Here is a 22,511-nt window from a genome sequence, read left to right on the forward strand (position 1 = left end):
TCTCTCTCTCTCTTCTCTCTTCTTGGCGTAACGTCCTCACTGGGACAAAGCCTGCTTCTCAGCTTAGTGTTCTATGAGCACTTCCATAGTTTTTAACTGAGAGCTTCCTCTGCCAATGACCATTTTGCATGTGTATATCGTGTGGCAGGCACGAAGATACTCTATGCCCAAGGAAGTCAAGGAAATTTCCTTTACGAAAAGATCCTGGACCGACCGGGAATCGAACCCGTCACCCTCAGCATGGTCATGCTGAATACCCGTGCGTTTACCGCCTCGGCTATATGGGCTATATGGTTGTGGATCGCCCCCTCTTTAGATCATGTTTCACCTAGAAATCCACCTTGTTGCTTGCAGTGTCGTCCGAATCGTCTTGTTCCTGTTGAATTCGACATAAATATGGTTTTTGAAAAGTAGTTATCCTACTACTACTTACTTTCAGGCCAGGTCAAATTTCTGTCGACTTTCTTTATTTCCTTGTAGAAGCTGCGCCACCATGAGTCTCTGGGCCTGCCTCTGCTGTTATGTCTTGCTGGGTTCCAAGCTAACGCTTGCTTACAGATTTCGTTCCCGCCCCTTCGCAGAAGGTGGCCATCCCACCTCCATTTCCGCTCCCGAATTTCTGTCGCTATCGGCTTTTGATGACATCGACGATGGAGATCCAATTGTGAGGCCACCATTCACGAATTATATACCCCATATTGATGAAGACCTGCTCAGCCGTTGAGTGTTCTCCACTGATATACACCAAGTTTCACTGCAGCAGCACAGCTTTCACATTCGAGTTGAAAATTCGGATTTTAGTACGTCGACTAATCTGATTGTTTTCCATGCATTTCTCAAACGCACAAAAGCAGTCCTCGCCTTGTTGATCCGTACACTTATCGCGATCTTGGTGCCGCCATATTGGAAGCTTTCAACATTCTTCACTGCTACCGTAAAGCTGCAAGGGTTGACCGTGTTTACATCCAACAATTTGGTCTTGCTGACGTTGATGGTAAGACCTGTCGCCAAGGAGCGTTCGACAAGATCAGGCCCGGAATTAAGGATTGTGGGAGCACGGGGCCCGAGCGGATGTAGAGGCCCCTCGGAGAGATGACCAAAAATGTTTTTCTTTATTTTCGAACAGTACTTGACTGCCTATAACCGCATAATTGTAACATTTGCATATTTTGCTGTTATTGAGTTAATATCGGGGATCATCATCAAATTACAAGTACTTTCGACTACCTGAATAATATTTTCAAGTTTGTTCTAGGATTTGTGAAATAAACACCAAGTCGTTTTGTCTCATTGACCATCATTAACCAATGTGACCGCATAACAGTCACACTGAAAAAATAGACTGGTTTCAATGCGTGTCATTAGTCATACTTAAGTCCGATTCATTTCCTGACGATTGGTCCAGTATACAAGAAGTGCTGTAGAAGATCTTATTGATATACAATTGATTACGAATTAATAAAAAATGTTTACGATTTCGGTTCATTCCCATACAATTAAAAATTGCAACTTTGGGTCCCATTTTCTTCAATGCCTACTTCTGTCGATTGTTACTGTTATGCGGTTATGGGCAGTTGAGCAATATGACAAATAAAGCTAATGTTAGCAACCAAAAATGGTTTTTGTGGGGGGCCCTGAAATACTCTGCATATCAGAGCGTCGTTGAGCTAACAGAGCAACATATTTCTATTCGAATGCCTCAAAAAGCTTTTTTGTAATCAATGAACACCTGGTAGAAAGGCTCTTGGAGTCTCTTACGGTCAAAATGATCCACACAGGATCGTCTGGCACGGAATCCTGCTTACTGTCGTCGGAGAGTTGCATCAATCTTCCTCTGCACCTTGTTATGGATCACTTTGCAGAAAACTTTGAGAACGGTACACAGTAATATGATGCCCCACCAATTATCGCATATAATCAGATCAACCTTTTTGGGTACCTTGACTAAGACGCCTTCCATCCACTTGGCCGGAAATGTCGCGGTTTTCCATGTGTTGCAGAATAAATGATGCAGTAGTTGTTGCGATACTTTGGGGTCAGTTTTGAGTGTCTCGGATGGTCTTTGATCGACTTTTGGGGCTCTGTTCGATTTCATGCTACGGATGGCTGTTCCTATCTCCTGCAATGATGGAGCTTTGATGCTGGCACGGGTAATGCGTCGAACTCTTGGTGTATCATGCTGAGCTGTTGGTGTCGTGCCAGCACTTGAAAAAGGTTTTCAAAGTTATCGAACCAGTGTTTTAATAAATAAAATAAAATAAAACAGCCCAGACGGGTCGGTCAATAGCTGTCCAGACTTGTCTTTCACGGTCGTCTTAGCAATTATCTTAGTCCCACTAAGATGACGTGAGACATAAAAGAAGAGACTAATTTCGCCGATATTTACGGCTTCCCCGTCCACGCTCTTCTGTCCCGTCTACAAAAGCGTTTTACTTCCTTCTTGAAGGTGTACTAAGTGTTTATTTAGTTTGTTAATTGGTTGCGTTGAAGTGATGTTGTGTTTGAATACACGGAAAAGGATATAGGACAGGTAGACGTTACTTTATGGTAAGTTTCCAGTTCCCAAGTAGAGCGCTCAAGTAAAATTCCTCCTTTTTCCGTAAGTAATTTTGACATTTGTTAACCGACAGCATTTTTACGAAACGATGCTGTAAGAAGGATGTGAAGAATAGGGCACTGCATACGGCGGTTGCTAGATAAATTGTTCGTTGTTCGTGTGGCGTTTCGTGGCCTTGCTGTTTACGATTTGGACTTAGAGAAATTTCGTTCGTTTCCTCAGGAAGTGTGATTGAAATTAAAATTTAATTTTTGCGCGCGTATGGGGAAAATCCAGATTGTGAGATTTCAACGGAGTTCCAAGGGAAATGCTAATGAGAGACATTGCGCTGGGATTCTAAGGAAACGTTTAATGGTATTACAGCGAGAACTATGGTTGGATACTAATTATAAATTCTGCAATATTGGAGTTCGGACTACGGTGGGAGGAATTCTGCTGGGACTCTGACGGTTACCTTGTGGAGTTTTAGACAAAATACGAGGTAGGACAAAGCTTCACGGGGAATTTAATGAAGATCCACGAAAAATTCTTTGTGGTGAATCTTTTGACATTCCGTACGAAGGTTTTTCTTTGGGGTTTCGCAGAAAGTCCTCTTGAAATTCTTCCAGATGTTCCACCGAAAAATCCACCAGAAGTTCGCAGGGGATTCTCATAAAATGTCTCTGAGATTTTCATTAGAAGTTCTACAAAAAATCCCTCCGTGAGTTCCTTCTAATTCAGGATTTTTTTGTTTTATTTTGTTTTTTTTTGGGGACCTTCTAGGAGTTCCTTCAGGGTTTTCTCCAGAGGTGTTTTCTAAGATTCTATGTACCAGGAGTTTTTTCGAACTATTCTACAATAATTTCATCCGGGTTTTCTTTAGTATTTTTTATCCGGGGGGGCCGTACACAAATTACGTCACGCTCTTAGGGGGGAGGGGGGTTTTGCAAATCGTGACGACCCATACAAAAAGTAGTGAGGTCCCATACAAAAAGTGTGACATAGGGGGGGGGGGTAGGTTTTGAAAAAGGTCGATTTTTGCGTGACATAATTTGTGTTTCCTTCCGGGATCATTTCAAGAGTTCCTTCTAGGATTTCTACAGGAATTCATTCTTAGATTCGTCCTGGAGTTCTTTCAGTGATTCTTCCAGGAGTTCTTTCTAAGATACAACTTTTTGAGATTCCTCTAGGTTTTATCTGGACGTTTCTTATGTGAATCCTCAAAGAATTCCTTTAATTTCTATAGCTTCTTCCGGGATTCCTCCAGGAACTTCTTCTAGGTTTCCTCTAGGAGTAAATTTATGGGTTCCTCTCATAGTTTCTTCTGGTATTTCTCCAGGATTTTCTTTGAAGATAACACTAGGGGTGGCATCAGGGACCTCGCCAGAAATTTTACCCGGGATATCTTCCGGGAATTTTTCAAAAGTTTTTCTTCAATTTCTTCAGAACTTCCAGACTCCTGGAAAATAAGTCAATGTTTTTCCAGGAGTTCCTTCTAAGATTTGTCCAATAATTCATCCAGGATATCCTTCCGGGATTCCTCCAAGAACTTCTACTGGGATTCCTTGCAGATTACATATTCTGGAATTCATTCTGGAAGTTTCTTAAATTTTGCTCATGGAAATACTCCAGAAGTTTTTTTTTATTCTTTATGGAAGTACTCCAAGACTTGCTCTTGAGTTCCTTATAAAATTCCTCCAACAGCTTCTTAAGGAATATCTCCAGCAGTTTTGTAGGGAATATCTACACGAACTTCTAGAATAATTTCATAGAAATCTTCTGGAGGAATCTCTAGAGAATTCCATGAAGGAATTTCTAGAGAATTTCATGAAGGAATCTCTGAAGGAATCCCGTATGGAATTACAGGAGTACCGTGATTTCGGGTGAAATTGATCAGTGGGGTGAAATTGATCGACATGAGGGCCATTTTTATTTGTTAAAAATAACGCTTTAAACTTAAAACAATTAGTAAAAACTGACCATCATCTGGTTCAAGGGTTATTGAATGATGAGTTTACATGTTTTACAGACAATTAGTCACATATTTCTGTATTAAATTCAATATTTTCCGAAACTGCGTGGTGGGCGAACATCAAATGCACTTCCAAACTTTTGTTACCGTAGCAATATTGCAAATGTAATGCATATTCGAATGATTGTTTCTAGCTGCCAAGTATTCGCTAAACCTGATTTCGTCTTCAAAAATTCTATAAATATTGAAATTTATGCATAAAATCATATTTTTTGGAAGTAATCTCATATTTAGTATGGAAATTGCATACTTTCAGGCGTTTTATTGGAATTTACTAAACTTTAAACTTAAATAATTAAAAATTTATTAAAATTGTTAAAGTTTTGCACAGCTTTTCGCATTCTAGGGTGGTCAACTCAGGGGGAAAAAATATTTTCAGGATTTACAAAGGCATTTCACTGACTGATCAATTTCACCCCGAAAGTAAAATTTTTGATTTTTTATTTCAAACGACGTTTATTATAATAAAATGATTTGCAGTAAAAGTTTCAACCTCGTTGGCTGATGAAAACCATGGACGTACTTGTTTTGGAGCATTGAGTTAAACCATATCGATAATTTTTCAAAAATATGGCGCCGGAAACTGCGAAAAGTGATCAATTTCACCCGAAATCACGGTAATCCTAGAGAGAACTCCTGGAAGTTCCGAACAAATCCTAAACAAATTGCTGGAAGAATCTCTGAGGGAACTCCCTTTGGTATCCTAGAAAGAACTCCTGGAGCAATCCTGAATAAATTTCTAGAGCGATATAGGAAGGAATTTCTGGAGGAATCCCAAGCAGAAATTCTGAGGGAATCTCAGAGCAATTCTCGTAGGGATCTCGGAACGAATTCCTGGAATTCAGAAAGATTTCCTAATAAAATGGTAAATGACTAATTTTTTACCAGGAATAGTGTATTACGTAAAGCTAATACCATACAAATTTCATCAAAATCGGTTGAATATTGGTGGAGATATAGTTGAAACAAGAATTTTGCCATTTGAGAAGCTTAAGCAAACGAATGTTTTAAAAAATATCACTTCCTCACTGTTATAGCTCTAGATCCAAAAATACTGAACCGATTTCAATCTGTGCTGTATGTAAAGTATACATGTAGAAATATTGTGTAAAAATTTCATTCAATTTGATCTAGCCGTAATAATGTTATAGCCGTATATGTGGCAAAAAGTCACAATAAGCAAAAATGTTTTTTTTTTGTATCGTGACATTCAAGCAGTTATAACTTGAAAAGTTTTCAAGCAATTTGACTAAGAACAGTTTTTATAATGGATTTACAGTTTAAAATGTTAATACAAATCGGAACAGTCATGACAGTTGTACAAACAAAATAGTACACACGGAATAAAATGATTAAAAAGTACCTAAAATATGCCTTGAAGCGATTTGAGTTTTGAATACTAGGAAAACGTATTGAACCGATTTTGAGATTTTTTTTTACCAGTTTATTGATACTCTGTTAAGAACTTCGAGTCAAATTTTCAGACGTCTTGACGAGTTACATCAAAATTATAGCCTACACAATTTTTAAAACGGGTGAAAAAATTTGCTAAAATCTTATTTAATGATATTAACAATATCATCGCCAATACCAAACTGAATTTGTTGCGATTGTTATGGTATTAGCTACACATTATATATTATTCCTGTTCAAAAAAATATTTGATTTTGTGAACGCAATGAAAAGCTATACATTATTTTCTGTGTCCAAATTTCATCGAATGCAGTCTTTACTTCCCTGGTTCTAGTGCACCATAGAACATTCAACAAACGAAATGAAATGATTATGATGCAACAGTTTTTTGAATCATTGTCTCCTCATCAGCTAAACTCAAATGCTATTTCCTTTTTTCAACTGTCGAACTATTTATAAACAATTCAGTTTTGGGGTGTCTTTATAAATTTTTAAACTACGTAACGGCAAATTATTCGACCTCAAGAAATTAAATCTTGTGTTCTGATGCAGCCATGCTGAGGGACGACGGAGTACACATTATAGAGCGACACGGCTAAATACTAATGCACACTGTGAACGCGCAGGCGCGAAAGAAGAAAAACAAAAAAGGAAAATCAGTAACAAATTTTGAAAACGACGTATAATCAATGGTGTAGCATTGATTATACGTCGTTTTCAAAATTTGTTACTGAAATGTCCCTTTTACTCACGGAATAATACATCGACATATTATTCCGTGCGGAAAATCAACAACATGACTGACAGCATCGCACGACAGTGCCATCTGTTGCCAAATAGCTTTCTGGCTGCGAATTACTTATCAACTGCGAACGCTTAAGTAATTTTGATTGCAAAAGTTTTACGTGAGCATTACTTGTGCTATCCTTTTACACAGTACTTATCAAGTGGAAACTAGCCATTAGAAGTGAAGGTTTTTCTCTAGTAGACCCACCTGGCATAGAATTAGGGCGTTAGTAGGCGAAGCCACCCTAACTACTATCACCTACCTGCTAGCTACACTGAAATAAATTTTGTTGTTGTTTCCACCGAATCCATGGTAAAATTAAGAACTGTACCAACAATTTTCAACCGAATGCAAAATTCTGTTAATTGTACTGAAACATTGTCAATATTACCATGCGTGAAGTACCATTGACTAAAAACATTCTTGATGTTACTATTTTGACATTGTATTTTTGACCATGTTTATCTAAGACGCGCAACATTCAAGTCTACATGGTCGAAATTACAATGCCCAAATAGTAGAACCAAGAATGTTTTTAGTCAACAGTAATACACGCATGGTAATATTGACAATGTTTCAGTACAATTAACAGAATTTTGCATTCGGTTGAAAATTGTTGGTACAGTTCTTAATTCTACCATGGATTCGGTGGAAACGACAACAAAATTTATTTCAGTGTACCACCGAAAAGCTTCAGAATCCCAGCACCAGATATCCAGGGTATCATTCAGGCGCCCATTAGGAGGGTGACTTTGGGGCCATTGCAAGAACCCCTATATGGAAGGGCAATGACCGATGGCTCAGGTCAAGAACCCCGAATGCAGAGACTAGAGTTCCACTCGTTCGCTTGCTCGAATACTGTTGGAGAGATTAAAAGTGACCAAAGTTCGAAAACCAAAAGGTTGTGAAGCTTGAAAAATCAAGTGCTAGCGGAAAGAGCATAGGAAGAGGAAAAAGGAAGCGGAAGCGGACATCAGGTAACGCCGTGAACCACCGTTGCTTTCAGGGTTGCTAGTACCTTGGTTTGAAATATATACTGTTTCATTTACCGCAGAACCCCGTTGCAGAAAATTCCGGCATCGTTGTTGACCGAAGATCGTTCGCTAATATCGGTAGCCTAGGACGCATAGAAAGGAAGCTGCAGTCCAGAACCCCTATCCAGAAGACGAAAATGGCCAGACGTGGCCGAAGCTGTGAAAAACAATAGGAGGACATCGGTGGCCATTACCAGGCCGTGAGCAACACGAAGTCAGGTGGTTGGTGTAGAACAGAGGAGCCCCGAAGAAGAAGAAAAGGTCAGATTAAGAAAGTGAAAGATAAAGAGAAGCCAGGAACCTTGTAAAAGTAGGAAATAAAGTGGGAGTTGTGAAAATGAAGTGCTTGTGGTTTCCCTGGGTCTAGTGCAAAAGCTCCCTGTTCCGCGGTAAACTTACGGTAAGCGTGCCGACCCTGAGGCAGTTAAGCCGGGGAGTCTACAAGACGCTCCCTGTAACAAAAGCCGGATAGTGCTGAAGGGCTACGGCTTTAGCTCCTCGCGTTTTCGCTCGCTCTATCGCGGCTTAGCTGCCGTTCATAAACCACGTAGATTGTCTGGGGGGGGGGGGTCGCAGAGATTTTCGAAGCACGCCCGCTTACGCGTCTCAATCCCTTTGTTTGGCGCCTGTTCCTCCGCCATGTAGGCCTCACTTCGTTTCATTCGACCCTCATCGGTGCGAGCTCTTTGCATCCTTCTTCTAGATCTTAGGCTCCAGTCCGAACTAGGGTTTAGACACGGGCACGCTATGTCCAAAGGGAAGTATTATGAAAATCGAATGTACCTCAAATGAGGGGCCCAAATGAAAAGGGGTGTAAGTAACCATTTTGTCGATTTTGAGCTGAGCACAGCAAAAAAAAAACAGCATTTTACGATGATTTCGGCAAGCCTCGTTGGATAAATGTACAACTCGTGCTGAAAAAATCATCCCTGCCCTTCGGTTCAGAAAGGGGTATGGGCGCGTTCTGCCAACTTGGTCGAGGCAGATTTCTTGTGTGAACAAGTTGCAAATGGACATTCAAAGTGCCTGAACGAGAAATGCTACTTGTGAGGATCACTTGAAGGTGGGATGGAAGATCATTCTTTTTTTAATATTCGTGTTCGTGCATTTGCTTTGTTCGCGTTCGTAAGGTTAAATAATATAATACACTCAGTTTGATGAGCAAGCAAGCAGGGATGATCTTCTCATCTGCATCCGTTGAACCATTCTGAATGGCCGTTGTGAAAGTATCACCAAAAGCACTAATAGGGTAGGGCGGGGCAAGATGAGCACCCTAAGGATCACCTTGAGTTTATTGAAAGTTAACACAATTTTTCAAAGTACCTCTCAGTAGTTCTTTTCTATATCATGTTTTCTATCACCCATAAACATGAGAGGGTTCAAAATTCACAATAAGGATGATTTATTTGACTAAACAAAAAGGATGTTTTATGGTCAGTTCGCACATGCTACGGGGCAAGACGAGCACCCCCACGGGGCAAGAAGAGTACTTCATTTAAATCTCAATATTTTAACAATAAATTGGCCATGCAGTGATTGATATAGTAAACCTTGTTTATAGCTATGGTATCACGTTCTAAAATTATCATTTTTTTCGATCATTGAAAAAAAATCCGGTTTTATAATACTACCTATAATACTAGGAATTTACGCAACCAAATAGTTGCAGAGGTTACGGAAACCTATGCTCGGCACTATTGAGTGGATTACAATAATTTCAAAATATTTTCTATATTCCCCTGATGGGGAATAATGGGTGCTCATCTTGCCCCACTATAGTTAAATAACTAAAATTGAATAAATTTTAATGTTTGTTTTTAGAAAATATTTTCTAATGTAAATTAAAATGCTTTGCAATAAGCTAGTAATGTAGGCTAATAACCAGAATTAAGGTAAAAATTTGATTCTGACATAAAAACCTGAATTAATCCACCTATGGTGAACAGAACCCTTCTTACACTTATTAAAATTATTGTTGTATTATTCGTATGTATGATTGTGATTTTTGACCATTCTAGAAAATATTGTAGGTTTGGCATCAAGTTGATTGCTTTCCATAATAGAATCATCGACCATGGGCTCAACTACCAGAAATGCCAGCCAGAATCTTACATACATTCCATGATATTTTTGCTACTATTTATTAAGCTCAAATACTACAAAGAGATAGTAGTTTTTATGTATTTGTAGCAATTGCATTTTCATGTATAACTAACTTGTGAAACCAAATATGATCATAAAAAATCTGTTGACAGACGGCTGAGAAATTCATTATGATACATTTTATCAAAAATCTCTCAAAAGCGTAAATATCATTACTCCTTAGTACTCGTGGAAAGATATCTCGGAAACAAAATGTCCAAACGGCATGAAATTTAATAGCATACTACTAGCTTTCATTTGATGCTGAGAGAACTCAAATCGATTGACACACGGCTGATTCATTCCTATTATGAAGCATTTTGTCATAGACCTCTTAAAAAGTTAAGTAGTATTACTCCAAAGTACTCCCCGAAAGATATCTCGGTTACAAAATGTCCAATCGGAATGAAATTCAAAAGCGTTCTTCTAGGATGTAGTAGCTTTCGTTTGGGGCCTTAAGAACCCAAATCGGTTGATAGACGGCTGAGAAATTTATGGTGATACACTTTGTCAAAAATATCTAAAATAATTAAGTTGTACTACTCCCTAGCACTCTTTGAAAGATATCTCGGTAACCGAACGTCCAATCAAAAAAAAAAAATTCAATAGCGTTCTACTAGGATGTAGTAGCTTCCATTTGCTTCCAAGAGAACTCAAATCGGTCAACAGACGGCTGAGAACCGTGAGTGACATTTTTTTGTAACATACACACACACACACACACACACACACACACACACACACACACACACACACACACACACACACACACACACACACACACACACACACACACACACACACACACACACGCACATACAGACATTTGCTCCTTGGGGCAGCAGGGACGGATGTCCTGGGGCCTGACGCACCCCCCCGCTTGCGAGTCAGCCGCGTAGTTGCCGGCTAAGAATAGGACTACTAACCCCAATTCAAGGTGTCAAGCGACCCGTGCCGAGGAATGAGTGATCGAGGGGGTGAAAAAGATGCTCGATCTTTAACGGAGCCTGTGGGGTACCTGGGCACCCCCCCACAGTATGCTGTCCCTTACCGCGTTAATGCAGAGCTCTGGCGTGGTGGACATTATTTCTCGTGCAACTCGTGGGAACAAGTATGAGCAAAAATCAAAAATCAAATAACTTAGGTGGAAGTAGTGGTGCGATCAACCCCTTCGCAAGAAGTGGGTTGATGAGGTCTCCGACAAGGAGAAGCGAGGAGTCAGGTGCTGGTAGCTTACGTAGCTCAAGCGTGGGAGCTCCTGTCCACTCCACGGCAAGCCAGCCGGTGGAGGTCATGGACGGAGCGTGGCTGCTGAGGGCCATAAGCCAAGAAGTTGGTAAAGGACGGCCCGCATTAGAGGTTGCTGAGCACCAGCTTGGCAAAATCATCGACTTTGCGACAACTAAGTCGAATATAAGCAAGGACCTGAAAACGGCCTTGCTTAGACTTAGAGTGTCTGTCGATGAGGCCAAGCAGGAGCACGCGGTGGCGTTGCTGGCTGCTACAGCTGCGGAACCAGCAAAGGAGAATGTGTCGAAGTTTACACAAACAGAGGCCTTCTCCTTCGCAGGTAGTCCGAGGAGTGTGGAAGCGAATGCTCGTGACAAACGTGACAAGCATTCGCAGAAGCGAGCGAGGCAGCCGTCAGGTGAGGAGCTGTCTGGCGGCGCCCGCAAGGCCAGGCGTATAATAACCCCGAAAGCCGGTGGTAACGCTGGAAAGTCGGACCCCAGCCAGGGTTCCCGGAAAGCTGGGAAGGGTGGGCCTGAAAAGGCTGGCCCGTCCCGGAATGATGGGAATAAGGGGTTGCGACCAATGGTGGGCCCTCAGCAGCCACAGAGCAGGGCGGTCCAAGGAGAAGACCCTCCTTGGACAAAGGTAGAGCGGAAGAAGAAGAAGAAGGTGAATCCGCAGGTAGAAGTTCAGGACGCCAATCCAAGGCGTAGGAAGGCAGGTGCCAGGCGTGAGAAAGGCGACGCTATCGTCATCAAGACGGAACAGTCCAAGTACTCGGACGTCTTGAAGACGATGCGAAGCGACGCCAAGCTTGAGGGTCTTGGAGCCGACGTACGCAGTATTAGACGTACTCGTACGGGCGAGATGATCCTGGAGCTGAAGCGCCAGAAGGAGCACAAGGGCGCCGCCTATAAAAGGCTGGCAGAAGAGGTCCTTGGCGAAGGTGTGCAGGTGAGGGCTCTGACACATGAGGCGACTCTGAAGGTCAAAGACATTGACGAGATCACCGAAGTGGAAGAGCTCGTCACGGCACTGCGGCAACAGTGCGATGTGCAGGTGGCCGCCGCAGCCGTTAAGCTACGGAGAGGGCCAGCAGGGACACAGATAGCTTTGGTTCAGCTACCTGTGGCGGATGTTAAAAAGTCCGTTAAAGTAGGGAGTATTAAGGTGGGCTGGTGTGTATGTCACCTGACATTCCACGAGCCACCTGAGGTTTGCTTCAGGTGTCTGGAACCAGGACACAAGTCGTGGGACTGCAAAGGCCCCGACAGGCGCAAACTGTGTAGGCGATGCGGCGCTGAAGGTCATAAGGCCCAAAGCTGCACGAGTCCGCCCATATGCATGATCTGTACCGGGAAAACCTCGAAAAACAGACATGCGATGGGTGGTCCAGGGTGCCCGGCCTTTAAGAAAGCCGCAGTGAGCAACAAATCACAGTGCAGGTAACGCAGCTGAACCTGAACCACTGTGATGCGGCTCAGCAACTGCTTTGTCAGGCGGTTTCTGAGTGGGAGACGGATATCGCCATCATTTCGGACCCATACCGAGTACCCGCCGGCAACGGCAACTGGGCCTCGGATGGGACCAGGAAAATGGCGGCGATATGGACGACGGGTAAATACCCCGTGCAGGAGTTGGTGTCTACTACCTATGAGGGCTTCGTGGTCGCCAAAGTAAACGGGGTCTTCTTCTGTAGCTGTTATGCGCCTCCGCGGTGGCCGATCGAGCGGTTCACGCAAATGCTGGACCGCTTAACGACCGTGCTAACAGGGCGAAGGCCGGTGGTAATAGCGGGTGACTTTAATGCCTGGGCTGTGGAATGGGGAAGCCGTTTCACGAACCAGCGGGGTCAGATCCTGCTAGAAACACTGGCCATCTTAGATGTCGACTTGGCTAACGTCGGTACCAAGAGTACCTATAGTCGAAACGGAGCGGAGTCAATTATTGACGTGACCTTTTGTAGTCCTGGCCTAACAAGTAGTTCGAACTGGAGAGTAGATGATGGCTACACTCACAGCGACCACCTGGCGGTTCGCTACAGTATCGACTACAACAACAGCAGACAGCGGATAGAAGAAGAGGCGGCTAGGCCAAGGCCAAGCCCTCGTAGGTGGAAGACATCATACTTCGACGAAGAGGTATTTAGGGAAGCGCTCCGCCGTGAGCGAAACTTACTCGGTTTAGACGGCGACGAGCTGGTAGCGGTGCTCTCACGTGCGTGTGATGCGACCATGCCTAGGAGAGTCCACCCTAGAAATGGGAGGCCACCGGCTTACTGGTGGACCGACGCGATTGCGGACCTGCGCCGCGCCTGCCTACGGGCTAGGCGGCGGATGCAGCGAGCACGATCAGAGGAAGAGCGAAACGAACGGCGGGTGGTGTTCGCCGCTGCAAAAGCCGCGCTCAAGACCGAGATAAGAGCAAGCAAAAAGGCCTGCTTTGAGGGTCTCTGTCAGAGTGCCAATACGAACCCGTGGGGTGATGCCTACAGGATCGTTATGGCCAAGACGAGAGGTGTGATGGCTCCTACAGAGCAATCTCCAGAGATGTTGGAGGGGATCATTGGAGGACTTTTTCCGCGTCATGATCCTAGTCCTTGGCCTCCTTTCGTAGGACAGCCGGGGACTGGGGCTGGCGATGAGGAAATGGTCACCGATGTGGAACTTGCGGGGATAGCTAAGTCCCTTAGCGTAGGTAAGGCCCCAGGTCCGGACGGAGTTCCGAACCTGGCCTTAAAAGTTGCTATTGCAGAAGCTCCCGAGATGTTCAGGTCTGCTATGCAGAAATGCCTGGACGAGGGAGTTTTCCCAGAAGCTTGGAAGAGGCAGAGCCTGGTACTATTGCCAAAGGCGGGGAAACCACCCGGAGACCCGTCGGCATATAGACCAATATGCTTGATTGACACGGCGGGGAAGGTGCTCGAAAAGATCATCCTCAATAGAATGTTGAAGTTCACTGAGGGCGTAAATGGTCTCTCGAGCAACCAGTATGGCTTCCGGAAGGGGAGGTCCACCGTAGACGCTATCTTGTCGGTTACAAAAACCGCCGAGAAAGCACTCGAGCCTAAGAGGAGGGGAATTCGCTTTTGCGGGGTAGTGACTCTGGATGTAAGGAATGCATTTAATAGCGCCAGTTGGGCTGCTATTGCTGATGCGCTCTTGCGTCTGGGGATACCGGAATACTTGTACAAGATTCTCGGAAGCTACTTCCAGAATCGCGTACTAGTATACGACACGGAGGTGGGTCGGAAGTGCTTTCACATAACCTCAGGAGTCCCGCAAGGTTCCATCCTGGGTCCGGTGTTATGGAATGTCATGTACGACGAGGTGTTGAGGTTAGAGTACCCAGTGGGAGTGGTGATTGTCGGATTTGCCGACGATATTACGCTCGAAGTCTACGGTGAAACGATCGAGGAGGTGAAGTTGACTACCGACCACTCGATCAAGGTTGTGGAGGCGTGGATGCGGTCCAGAAAACTGGAGCTGGCTCACCACAAGACAGAGGTGACGGTTGTTAACAACATGCAGTCGGCGCAGCAGACGGAGATCAGTGTAGGAGAGTGCACTATCCTGTCGAAGCGCTCTGTCAAGCACTTGGGCGTGATGATCGACGATAAGCTTACCTTCGGTAGCCACGTCGATTATGCCTGTAAAAGAGCCTCCACAGCTATTGCGGCACTATCCCGGATGATGTCCAATAGCTCAGCGGTGTACGCCAGTAAGCGCAAGCTTCTGGCTAGTGTTGCTACGTCCATACTTAGGTATGGCGGCCCGGCGTGGGGTACCGCGCTAAGTACTGAATGCTACCGACGGAAGCTGGAAAGTACTTACAGGCTTATGTGTCTGAGGGTTGCAAGCGCGTACCGTACCGTGTCACACGACGCTCTCTGCGTCATTACTGGTATGGTGCCTATCAGCATTCTTATCAGTGAGGACATGGAGTGCTTCGAAATGCGCGGCACAAGAGGCATACGCAAAACTGTCAGGATGGCCTCTATGGTCAAATGGCAGCGCGCGTGGGACAGTTCCACCAAAGGAAGGTGGACCCATAGGTTGATACCGAGGGTAGATAGTTGGATTAATAGGCGCCATGGGGAAGTTTCATTCCACCTGACACAGGTCCTTACAGGCCATGGTTGCTTCCGACAGTATCTACACCGTTTCGGGCATGCGGATTCTCCCGAATGCCCAGTGTGCAATGGTTTAGAGGAAACGGCGGAACACGTTTTGTTCGTGTGCCCGCGTTTTCGCACAATGCGTGACCGCATGCTTGCCACATGCGGGGAGGACACAACTCCGGACAACTTGGTCCAGAGAATGTGTAGGGATGAGATTAGCTGGAATGCCGTTTCAACGGCAATCACCCATATCGTCTGGGAGCTACAGAGGAGGTGGCGCGTGGACTCGGAGAATGGCTAGTCCAGATGCAGTACAAGAGGTGGTCCAGGGGTTCGAAGTCGGCTTCGTAGGTCATACCGGTGCCCTGCGGTCGAGATCGACCCTTACAGCGATTAAGTGGCCGCGGAGAGGAAGTCCCGGTAGCGGTGCTGTCGTGGCGTCGGTCTACTGGGTTGGATCTGAGCCCGCGGTTGGAAAGGGGTCCCCGGCAAGGGTCGGGGTAGGTGAGACCCTGCTGTCTGCAACCTACGGGTGCATCTGATAGGGCCTGAAGGGTAGTGATACCCTTCCTTTGCGGGCAGGTCAGATCGGGTTGCACGTGGGCATCAGTTCTTGATGTCCGCTCAGCAGTAGGGCGCGGGCGGGGTTGACCCTGCCCGCCTTCCGAGGACAAAGGGAGTGGCGAGGACCACTCGGGAAACTGGCTAAGCGCCAGCATGCTATCGTGATGGACTCTCCAGAGCGAGTCATCGATGTTCGTTGCTGCTAGGCTACGGCAGCTAACCTTGAGGGTGCGATATGCACTAGCCCCTCTCTGAAGCAATACCTTCTTGGTGGTTCCGGAGAGACGTAGGGTTTGGCGACCATAGGAATGTGTTTTAGTGGGTCGAGGAGAGAGTAGTCCTGGCTTCTACCGGCATTGTAGAAGACGGCCTCATCCCCACACTACCCTAACCTTCCTGTTAGGGTGTCTGATGATCAGATTTATCCCCCTATGGTTTAGAAGGAAAAAAAAAAAAAAAAAAAAGACATTTGCTCAATTCGTCGAGCTGAGTTGATTGGTATATGTGACTCGGCCCTGCGGGCCTCGGATCGAAAGTCGGTTTTCCAAGCGGTATTTATACCCTTCTTATGGGTGTAAGAAGGGTAAAACCTTATTTTATTCTGATGATTTCTTATAAGAAAATGCTAAAAATCCATGCTGTTGACTAATTTGACGATATTTTTTAATTCGTTCATTATGAAGTACCTTTAATCAGGTTTACAAACAGGATGAACATTTTTCTAACGGATTATGAAGTTGTTTGGGCAAAATTCATCATAAAAGTAGTAAAACGGAGGGGTGCTCATCTTGCCCCGGGTGGCCATCTTGCCCCGTCCTACCCTATTACCTTTCGTCTCCTTTCATGTACCTCAACTTTAACAATGCAATGTATCGAGCATTGATTTCCGGCAAAGCATCACAACATGAAGGCAGGATGAGCCCAAAACTATAACTAACAGTGGAACAATTGCGCAAGTATTACATATAAAATGTTCACTGATTGCCTTTAAAATCAACCTAAAGGTAAATAACGACGACTAGGTATATAATTATTAACGCATTCTATCCACAGCTCAGTATACCAAATTAATCTCCCACCTTTCCCAATCTCTTTGGTCACGCAAAACTTAAAAACCAATGCCTATTCTTAAATCGCACCGTGTTTTATGGACGAGCATAAATACTTTTGATCTGCACTTACATAGTTCTCGAAATGGTTCTACGATTTGAATAATATGTTGGAAACTAAAGCCCAGAATTTAATAATGATGATAATTTCAAAGCTAACGTATGAACAATTCATACATATACGCATTTTTGACACCAATGCTGCCCCCACTCGCATAACAGTCCCATTTGACTTTTCATCACTTTTGAGTTAACGTTATGAATAGTCATCATTTTTGATGTACTTCCAAGAACAACAATAAAAATTACGAATTTTTATGTCAATGTATGAAAAAAATACCAAGTTAGGAGCGTCCCATATCAAAAGTACCCGCATAACAGTCCCATCATGGATTTTTGTGTTACGTAACACAAAACTGAACAACTTTGTAGTGATTGTAATATTTTTTACAGTTATATACTCATGTGCAAAGCAATCTGTGAAAGTTTCGAAATATTTTTCAAATTTTGGCGATTTTTCAAAGTTTTATATGGAAACAAGTTTTCAAACTTCAAATGCCGTTTTCTCAATTCCTACTTTTTGCAAATGGGACTGTTATGCGAGTGGGGGCAGAATGTACCTTGACACGACGAAAACTAATTACTTCTTTGACTTGCTGTGTTTTTTGTATGACAAAATTGACATTCTGACGTTTTTGAATTTTGATATTACATGAAGAGCGACATACATCTATAGAAAATAAGGACTAATACTGTACTCTGTATGCTTGTGGACGATAGACGACTTTTTTTGGTGAAAAAATACAGTATAAAAATACGTATCTTAAAAAATCAAAATGACAAACATAACAACTAGGTATATAACATTAACTTAGACTCACCCAATAGTATTGAATGACATGATCTAACAAATATCGAACAAAATAAGACAATACAGTATTCCAGAAATTAAAATGTCTTGACAACTGACGACAAAAGAAGAAAAATAATGCATCATACAAAAAAAAAAAACAAAAAGACAAGTTCGAATTATGTGTCTAGAACACGACATAGACAAATCCTGATAAATGACTACTTCAAGACTGACTGACCAATTGAAAATTTTCCAATCTCCTACCGTAACTTTCTGAGTCAGTATGCAACAGTGTCTTAATGGATGTCATTTTCCGCGTACGTCTGGTAAACTGATTCTGAAAGATTACGTTTCTGTTCTATCTTTACTGCCCCCACTCGCATAACAGTCCCATTTGACTTTTCATCACTTTTGAGTTAACGTTATGAATAGTCATCATTTTTGATGTACTTCCAAAAACAACAATAAAAATTACGAATTTTTATGTCAATGTGTGAAAAAAATACCAAGTTATGAGCGTCCCATATCAAAAGTACCCGCATAACAGTCCCATCATGGATTTTTGTGTTACGTTACACAAAACTGAACAACTTTGTAGTGATTGTAATATTTTTTACAGTTATGTATTCATTTGCAAAGCAATCTGTGAAAGTTTCGAGATGATCGAAATATTTTTCAAATTTTGGTGATTTTTCAAAGTTTTATATGGAAACAAGTTTTCAAACTTCAAATGCCGTTTTCTCAATTCCTACTTTTTGCAAATGGGACTGTTATGCGAGTGGGGGCAGTTTAGGTCTAGTGTAGAGGTTTCGACTCTATTCAGAGTGCAGCTAGAAACCGAGCAAAAAAAAAAACTCGTGCTGAAAAAAACATCATTTTGCAACTTGTTACATAAATACCGTGGGGTGCCCTAATTTCACGCGGGTCCAAATTTCGCTTACTGATCATTTTTAGATATCATAATCATAGAAGTAATTGTTGAATTGCCCTAATATCACTTTAGATAGCGTAGCAAAAGACGAATTTCGCCCCAAATCGTATTCGGAGTTGGCAGCACCCTCTCAGATTACAATGAAACTTTCTGGGTATGTACACCAAGACTAGATAAGCCACTTTGCATACTTAGTTTCTTCAAAATTTATCTGGACTGACTTTTGAAAAGGGCTAAACTTTTTTTTCATGGATTTTTTAAAAATGTTTTTAATCAAAAAATGACTACTCCTACAAAAAAGTGTTGTATGGGTGATTATCACAAAATAAGTCAAATTTTAAGAAAAAAATACTGAAAAAAATCCAAAATGAGCCCTACACTGAAAAAAATCATTTCTAAAAATTCAAAGTTGATTTAAAAAAAACACCATTTTTGATTTTGATGAAATTTTGTCTCAAGACAGGTAATTATGTTCCCTACCAACCGTCCATACATCACAAGATGGGAACTTTTAAGGAAAAAAAGTTTTTCTAACAAAAACTTTTTCATGTCCAAATTATTATTTTTTCAGTGTCTTTTTTTAAAAACAAACTAAACCAGTGAAGGTTATCTAGTAATCTCAAAATGCAATGAAACTTATTGTGTCATATGCGACAATGCAATGCACCCATATTCACGCAGCAGCACTCTAGAAGTACGAAACAATATACAATTAGAACACGCATTTCATACGTGCTGCTGTAATTTCTACCCAAACGTTTCTACCCCATGTTCTTACCTAATATTAGGTAAGGCTATTTATTAGATTCGAACTACCTAATCGAAAAAAAACAAATCAAGAGTTGTACCTAAAGCAAATATGAACAAAACAAGAAAATGAATCGGTATCATTCAACGTGTTACTTCTCTTTGGTTATTAAAGGCAGTTCTGAAAAGTAATGGATCAATCGTATAAATCAAAATTCAACAAATTCAAGTGCAGTGCAAAAATAAACAATCCAAAGTGCAACCGTCATAATCTACGGGGCATGTCATTAAGATTGAAAATTCATTCCATGGGATATACACATGAAATCGACGAATCGATGAGTATTTGTGAGTCATGTCGTGGATTGATAAGTCACAACAGAAGCCCGAATACGAAAAAACGCCGATCGGATGGAAACGACGAAACTATGCAACCATCATTTAGTGGGCAGCAACATCATGATGTTCCAGAACCAGAACCGTCAACGAGTGGTCAACAAATCGAACATGAGCTGGGTAAGCCTTCAACGTGTTAGCTTCTTTTATATAACTCATTTTGCAGCTCGTTGCAAAACTACATTTTTCAGTATTCTTCGTATTTATCCAACCCGGCAAGCCTCGTTGGATAAATGTACTACTTGTGCGAAAAAAAAATCATTTTTGCAACTCGTTGCATAAATAACTATCATTAACTTTCCACTGCATTCATTATTATATTGTTAACCTTAACTTTTATCTTACAGATATGGTACCATCTATTCCATCATTGGAGTCAATTCCGTCAACAGATCAACTACAGGGTCCCCATAATATTGAGAAGTTTAATATAGTTTATTGCATTGCTAACTGGACTGCGACAGAGTGCGGAATCTTAAATAAAAGTGCGATATTCCATCAAATCGTTTCGGTGTCTTCACCGCACTTATTCACCATGAGCTAATGAATAAGTGCGGTGAAGACACCGAAACGATCTGACTCCAAATCGCACACTTATTTGAGATTCCGCACTTCCTCGTCGCACTTTTAACTGCGCAATGCGCAGTACCATTGCTGAAACATTGAGTTTATCGCCAATCTCATCTAGAAACATGAGAAGTATGGAATATCGCATAAACAAATCATTGCAGATTACGAAAGCAGTTCGAAAAAATATCTTCGGAATAGATTCAACAGATGTTGGCAAAGTGGAGGCGTATGACGAGATAATTATGCAGTTAAAGGATAAGTTCAATCACCCTACAACTGACAGAAGCGAACAGATTAAAATACTATCTGTACTTCCTAAGTCTTGGTCGGTAAATAAAATCACAAGAGAGTTTAACGCACCAATGTATATGGCGAGGCAGGTGAAGGATCTTGTTTATGAACAGGGTATTCTTTGTACCACCGAAAAAAGAAGGGGGCATGGTATTGATGACGATACAAAACAAATAGTAAGAGAATTTTTTGATGATAATGATATCAGCAGGCCAATGCCAGGAACAAATGATTTTGTTTCTGAGGTTCGAAATGGAAAAAAACAACAAGTTCAAAAACGACTTTTGATGATGTCGCTCAAAGAGGCTTATATGATTTTTGTAGATATGTACAAAACTGTGAATATTGGTTTCACAGTATTTACACAGTTGCGACCAAAGCATTGTATTTTACTTGATTCTACTGGTATACATAATGTATGCATATGTACTATTCATGAAAATGTAAATTTAATGTTCAACAGTATAAGAATTGTGTCACAAGATGAAATAATACAAAAAATGCTTTGCGATATTTCCACCAGAACAGATAATTGCTTTTTCCGTGCTTGTGAAAAGTGTGCTTGTAATGAACACATTGAAGAGGAACTTACATTGATATTAGAATCAAATGACAAAGAAGAGATTATATTTCAGCAGTGGTTGAATACTGATCGCTGTAATTTAGAAACGATTATTAAACCTGTTGATGAATTTGTTCCGTATCTTGTTGATAGAATTGACAAACTTATAACACACGACTTTATTCATAAACAACAATCATCATTTCTCAGAAATAAAAAAGATACATTAAAGGATGATGAAATTCCTGCGATTTGTGATTTCTCTGAAAACTATTCATTCATAATTCAAAACGCTGCTCAAGGATATCATTGGAACAACTCGCAAGCAACAATACACCCATTTGAAATTTACTATATGAAAGATAATAAACTTGTAAATGTTAGCTTCATTATCATATCGGAAGTAATGGCTCACGATACAGTTGCGGTCCAGTTGTTCATCTCAAAAATGATAGATTTTATGAAACAATTAACGAACTTTTCTAAAATTTATTTTATGTCTGATGGGGCAGCATCACAATACAAAAATAAGAAGAACTTTGCTAGTCTATGTAGATTCCAGTCAAAGCATGCATTAAGAGCAGAATGGCATTTTTTTGCAACGTCCCACGGTAAAGGTCCATGTGATGCTATTGGTGGCACTCTCAAGCGAATGGCAAAGAGAGCAAGTCTTGCTCGAGATTATGGAAATACCATAACAACTCCACGAGAGTTATATAACTGGGCTGTTGTACAGACAGATAAAATATAACTAAATTAAATTTCTGTTACGTATCCACTGAACAGTACATTAAAATGTCAGAAGATCTCGAAGAAATATATAATAACGCCAAAACAATACCAGGCACTCAGAAATTCCATAGTTTTTTGCCTATTCCTGGCGACAAAGTAAAGGCAAACAGGTATTCTAATTCAGAAGATGAACCAAAAATATTTAGTATGATCGGAAAAAAATAGAAAAGAACATGTTTGAAATTGGCTCTAAGACACATATATATATATTTGAAAAATTCATAATTATAAATAATTGTATATTTAAAAGTGCACTTCAATACATATTGCGATCAAACATTACATTTCCTAAGAAAATACATTTGTAATATTTTGAAGTTTTTTATGTATAGGAAAACCCTTCCAAATGATTGAATAAATAACACAAAATCTCCTAGAAAATTGAGTTTCATTGGATTC

This window comes from Aedes albopictus, chromosome 3 (genome assembly GCF_035046485.1).
Source record: "Aedes albopictus strain Foshan chromosome 3, AalbF5, whole genome shotgun sequence".
NCBI classification, from domain to species: domain Eukaryota; kingdom Metazoa; phylum Arthropoda; class Insecta; order Diptera; family Culicidae; genus Aedes; species Aedes albopictus.